Here is a 6,000-nt window from a genome sequence, read left to right as displayed (position 1 = left end):
GACTTAGTTCTCATTGGTTCTTTTATTAAGTGTTTTTAAATTAATTAAACTAGATTTACTCTAGCCTAATTCTCATTGGTCCACCTCCAAGGCCATCCAATAGGATTGGGTACACCTTGTGGGCATCTGGCCTAGGGAGCTGACATGTGTCCCTCTTTCCCTTTGTGTAAAGGGAGCTTGTGTGTGTGTGTGTGGCTTTCTCTCTCATCCCCTGCACGCTAGGCTCGCCCCCTCCTATGTAGGGATATGCAAAGACTTTTTTGGTCACACACAAAGCATCCAATTCCCTTAAGGTTGACCTTTGGACACAACCTTTGAATTTTGGAACCTTAGCATTTTGGAAGTCTTAATGGGCTGAACCTTAGGGTCTTTTTAGCCCATTCTTGCACATGGCTCTTTTGCAGATGGCCCCCCCTTTGGATCCCTATTTTCCCTCCTTTGGATCCCTACTATGGCCGGTCTGCTAGCTTAACCAATATTCTAGCTTTTTCTCCCCTGGCACTTCCCCACATTAAATGATCAGTTTAATATGAGAAAATCATTTAGGAGAATTAGATATTGATTATTACGACATTACCTCTCTCTTGAAATCATAGTCGTCCTCGAGTACGGTGTAGAGAAGATAAAGCATATTCATGAGTCCTTTTCTTAGCGGGTAGAGGATCCCTATGTTACCCTACGACATCATTCCACAATGGATGACTAGTCCATTTGGCGCTTGAGAGCCTGAGGCTGCCGCAAGCATGTCTGCACATTAGTCCTATCAGTCTTCCATAGTAGAGTGACAAGCTCTACTTGGTGTTTGGGAGACGTCGTCTCCGCAAACTTGATCTAAGCATGCATACTACTTCATTTTAGTGCACAATAAAGAAAAAGAGAGTCTTATAAGACAAAAACTTTGTTCATTTTTAACATTTTGTACATTTGCTTACTCTTGGGAAGCATTGTAAGCATTGACAAGGTTTAGGTTATCCTTTAATTGTATGCCTTGCATCCATCTAGCATCTTCAAAAGGATAATTCTTAAACTTAATAAGATATCGTCGGATAGTCTTATCGCCTCTTAGTACCTTGTCTTCATGTCGGAGAATGGACTTGGGCTGCAACACCTCCTCTTGGTCCTCAATCTCCGGTGGGTCTTCAATAGTTGGTTCTTGAGGTGGCTCTCCTTTGTAAGGCTTTAATAGGCTCACATGGAAAGCATTGTGTATGAGCCAATGATTGGGCAACTTGAGTTGATAGGCCATCTCATTGATTGGCCTAAGAATCTGGAAGGGACCATAGTACCTTTTTGCTAGTTTAGCATAGTACTTTTGGTGGCCCGTAGGATTCTTGCCTGTCGTGTGCCTTAATCGAGCCTTAGGAAACTTTAATAAGACCCAATCATTTTCTTTAAAGGTTTGGGCTCTTCTGTGCTTATTAGCAGCAGCCTTTTGCCTTTGCTGTGAGATAGAGATAGCATCCTTAATCTTTTGAAAAGATTCTTGTAGGTCTCGGCTATACTCATCTGCAGCAAAGATCTTCCCATGTACCTTAAGTAGCAAGGGACTTTTTGATCTTCCCTCAATTACCTTGAAAGGTGCTTTTCCCGTGGAAGTATGTACAATGTTATTGTAAGCATACTCCACTAAGGGTAAGTACTTCTCCCATTGGGATCTTTGATCTACTTCCGTTACATAGGCTTTTAGTAGATCAAGAATGGTTAGGTTAGCTATTTCACTTTGGCCATCTGTTTGTGGATGATAGGCCGAAGAGAAGTTTAGCCTTGTCCCTAAATTCTCAAAGAGACCCTTCCAAAAATTACTGGTCATTCTAGGATCTCTATCCGACACTATGGACATTGGCAAGCCATGGTACTTGAAAATTTGTGAAATGAAGAGGGTTGCCATTTGATGGGCTTTGATAATCATTTTGACAGGTATAAAATGAGCTTGTTTACTGAACCTGTCTACTATCGTCCATATTCTCGTATTCCCATGGATAGACTTAGGCAATCCAAAGATAAAATCCATGGATATGCTCTCCCATGGTGAATTAGGGATTGGCAAGGGTTGAAGCAATCCAAGTTGCTTCCCTCTATCAAATTTTGTCTTTTGGCATACCACACATTTAGAAACATACTCTTGTATGTTCACTTTCATGGTAGGCCAATAGAAATATGTTTCAATTCCCTTTAAGGTAGACTGAATCCCTCTATGCCCCGCATAAGGTGGAGCATGTGATTCATACATTACTTTCTCACATAGTGAGTTAGTAACGCATAGTCTATTGCCATAGAGAAGATAACCATCTTGTAAAGTAAATGGTTCTTCTTTCTTCCCTAATGCAAGGGCTGAAATCACATCTCTAAAATCGGGATCAATAGCATACTCATCTATCATTGAAGATAGATCATTGTGAGTTGCTATGGAAACCGCATTCACTCTCGGCCGTCTTGAGAGTGCATCAGCTACTTGATTATGCTTGCCAGCAATGTGAGCAATATGAAAATGAAATTACGAAAGGAAATTTGCCCACCTCATTTGTTTGTCGGAGAGCTTGGTCTGCGTCATGAAGTACTTAAGACTTTGGTGATCCATTCGTCGCACAATGAAAGGAGTCCCCAATAAATAGTGCTTCCATGAGTCTAAGGCATGTAGAACTGCAAGGAGTTCCTTTTCATATATGCCTAGAGCTTTCTCAACAGGGTCGAGCCTTCGACTCTCATAGCCTATGGCGTTCCCTTCTTGGAGCAAAACAGCTCCAAGGCAATCACTACAAGCATCAAATTGGACCTCAAATGGTTTTGAGAGATCCGGTAGTGTAAGCACAGGTTGAGAGATAAGCTTTTCGAAAGCATTGTTCTCCTTAGCAGACCATGTGTACCTAACGCTTTTCTTTGTTAGGTCATGTAATGGTCCCGCAATTTGTGAGAACTTTTCTATGAAGCGTCTATAGTATGCACACATACCTATAAAGCTTCTTAGTTCATGAAGATTCCTTGGTTTAGGCCATCCTTTTATTACCTCTAACTTTGATGGATCCATTTGGATACCATCTTGAGAGATAATGTGACCTAAATACTGAATCTCTTGCAAGAAAAAATCACTTTTCTTTCGATTAACATAAAGTTTATTCTCTCTTAAAACTTGAAATATTACTTGGAGGTGTTGCTTGTGTTCATCTAATGAATTAGAGTAGATGATAATATCATCAAAGAACACTCCAGTGAAGGTTCGATGAGGCCTGAATAGCTTCTCCATCAAGTGGTTGAATGTGGCTGGTGCATTGGTCAAGCCAAAAGCCATGACAATGTATTCATAAAGACCAAATGTGGTGCAAAATGCGGTCTTTACAATGTCTTGATCAACTATCCTTATTTGATGATAGCCATTTTTATGGTCAATCCTACTGAAGTAGGTCGATCCTTGTAGCTTATCAAATAGGTCTTCTACCCGTGGAACGGGAAACCTATTCTTGATAGTGATCCTATTTAGTGCTCTATAGTCGACACACATACGATATGTGCCATCTTTCTTTTGCACTAATAGCACAAGTGAGCAAAATGGAGATGAGCTAGGCCTAACCATGCCCTTCTCAACTAACTCATGCACTTGCCGCATAATCTCCTCTTGTTGAGCTTGAGAAACTCTATAAGGAGGTTTGTTAGGCGGTGAACTTCCTGGAAGAATTTCAATTGCATGGTCATCATTACCTCGTTTAGGAGGTAGCTCACAAGGGATGTCGTCAATAAAAACATCTTGAAACCCCTTGAGAAAATTGGATAACTCTAATTCCTTTTGGTTGCTTTTATTTTTTTTTGCTAAAGCATTAGGTTCATTTTGAGAATCTTTAACAAAAATCATGTACACGGAAATAGAGCTCTTTATTGACTTACAATGGGGATAGTGTTACCCATTTCCTTAGCATCTATATACATATCTTTTTCCCTGAACTTAAAGGAGATTCTCCTTTCTTTTGCCCCTAGGATTACATCGTCATGCTTGAGAGGAGAGATAAAGAAGTCCTCTTTGTCCACATAGCTTTGAACATGAAGCCTCAATTTCCCGATTAAGGGAGTGACTGAAGCTTCTTGCTCCTTGAAAGCACGGTCTGCGGGTAGGACATCTCCCATCTCGTAGACTTGTATGCCTAGCTTGGTGGCCAACTCTATAGATATAAAATTGTGAGTAGAATCAGGGTCAAAGAGAATAAAAGCATCATGTTCTCTTACCTTTCCCCAAGCATGGCATAGAGGAGATCCTTTGTGGTGAGTTTGGTGAGTCTCCTCCTCTTGGATTTCAACCATGGAAGCTCTAGGAGGATCTTGGCGGTTGTTCTTTTGGGGACAAGCGCGGTACGCATGCCCTTGTTCGCCGCACTTGAAACACCGGTTATCCTTGCGACAACGCTCAAGCTCTTCAGGAGAGAGTTTGTTTTTACCTTTGTAAACTCCCTTCTCTTTAGCTTTGTTGGAGTTGCCCTTATGAGACTTTTGGACATTGTCCTTCCCCTTAGGCTCGTTGGAACCCTTGTTTTCCGTGGGCTTATTATTTCTTTTAGCCCCCGTTTGGAAATTGATTCGAGAGGCCACCATAGTATGGTGTATTACCGCTGATATGGTACGTGGCCTTTGGGAGTTGACATACTCCGCCATTTCTTCGGTTAAGCCCGCACAAAATTTTTGCTTTTGCTCTCCAAAATCCAACTTTTTGAAGACAGTGGCTTTGAGTTGTAGGTCCCAAAACTTGTCTACATATTTGTGGATGGATTCATAGGGAGAGAGCTTTAAGCTTCGCCATTCGGTTAGTACTTTGTCTTTGGCATCGGTGGCCAAAAAATGCTTCATAATGGAAGCTCTTAAAGCTTTCCATGTTCGTGGAGCTTCACCGTTGGCTAGTAGGCTAGACCACCATTGCCTGGCGGATTTTTGAAAGTGCATAGCTACATGGCGTAGCTTAGAGGACTCTGTGAAGCCCTCATCTCCAAACGCCGCATCGAACTGTTGGATAAAGGCCAAGACTTTGTCCGTAGCACCAAAGGTACCATCATAGGTAAGGAAAGAGATGCTCTTCCCTCCCTCTTTGAATTTCTTCAACTTGGACGACCTCTTCCATGCGGCATAGGATTTCCTATGGCCTCTTCTTTTTTATGGTTCAAAGGTTGCACCATCACTTTCTTCAGAAGGTGAAGAATTTGAAGAAGGTGGAGAAGAGGGTGACCTCTTTCTCGCCTTTTTCTTGTCTTGATCTTCGGCGTCTTCACCATCGCTTTCATAAGAGGAAGAGGATGAAGAAGATGGAGAAGAGGGTGTCCTCTTTCTCGCCTTTTTCTTCTCTTGCTTTTTATCATCCCTCTTTGAATTATGGTGTGGAGAAGAGTGTGATGGTCTTCTCCGCTTTGGTGGTGATGGAGAGCGTTTAGCCCGCCGTCTTCGTGGAGCCATCTCCGCCAAGGTGGCGTGAGACTCACTTCTTTCTCGTTCCTTCGGTGGAGGCTCTTGAGTTATCCTTTGGGAAGGAGATGCATCATCAAGAAGTAAATTCTTGAGCCCTTCGTATGGATTCTCTTCTTCTTCCCGAATCGGAGAGAGACCTCTTTTGGGAGTCTCACAAGGAGGCTTCCTAGGTGTTCTCTCGTCATGGTGATGAGCTTGGAGAATCCTGTGAGCACGGAGCTGCCGTTGCACTTCACTTTGGAGAGATGCATTGCCCATGGCTTGTTGAAGCCTATAAACAAGATATTTAACAAGCATCGGAGCATCATTAGTAGCTTGCTCATTAGCAAAATCAAAGTTATCAACATTAATTTCACTCTCTTTACTATTGTCAGCCATTCTAACAACTTTTAGGTGTAAACTTTTTAGGTGTACTTTGGCACTTCAAGCCCTAGTTGCTACTCCTCTTTACCCCTTTAGAAAAAGCACTCAAGCTACTGTACCCGCGGCTCGAATACCATTAATTACAGGGAATAGAAGAGAGGGTCTTTCTACACCAAAACAACACCGTCTCCTGTCAAGCTT

The sequence above is a fragment of the Adiantum capillus-veneris genome, chromosome 6 (genome assembly GCF_014529385.1).
Source record: "Adiantum capillus-veneris isolate H3 chromosome 6, ASM1452938v2, whole genome shotgun sequence".
NCBI classification, from domain to species: Eukaryota; Viridiplantae; Streptophyta; class Polypodiopsida; order Polypodiales; family Pteridaceae; genus Adiantum; species Adiantum capillus-veneris.
Note: the sequence above shows the minus strand (reverse complement) of the source record.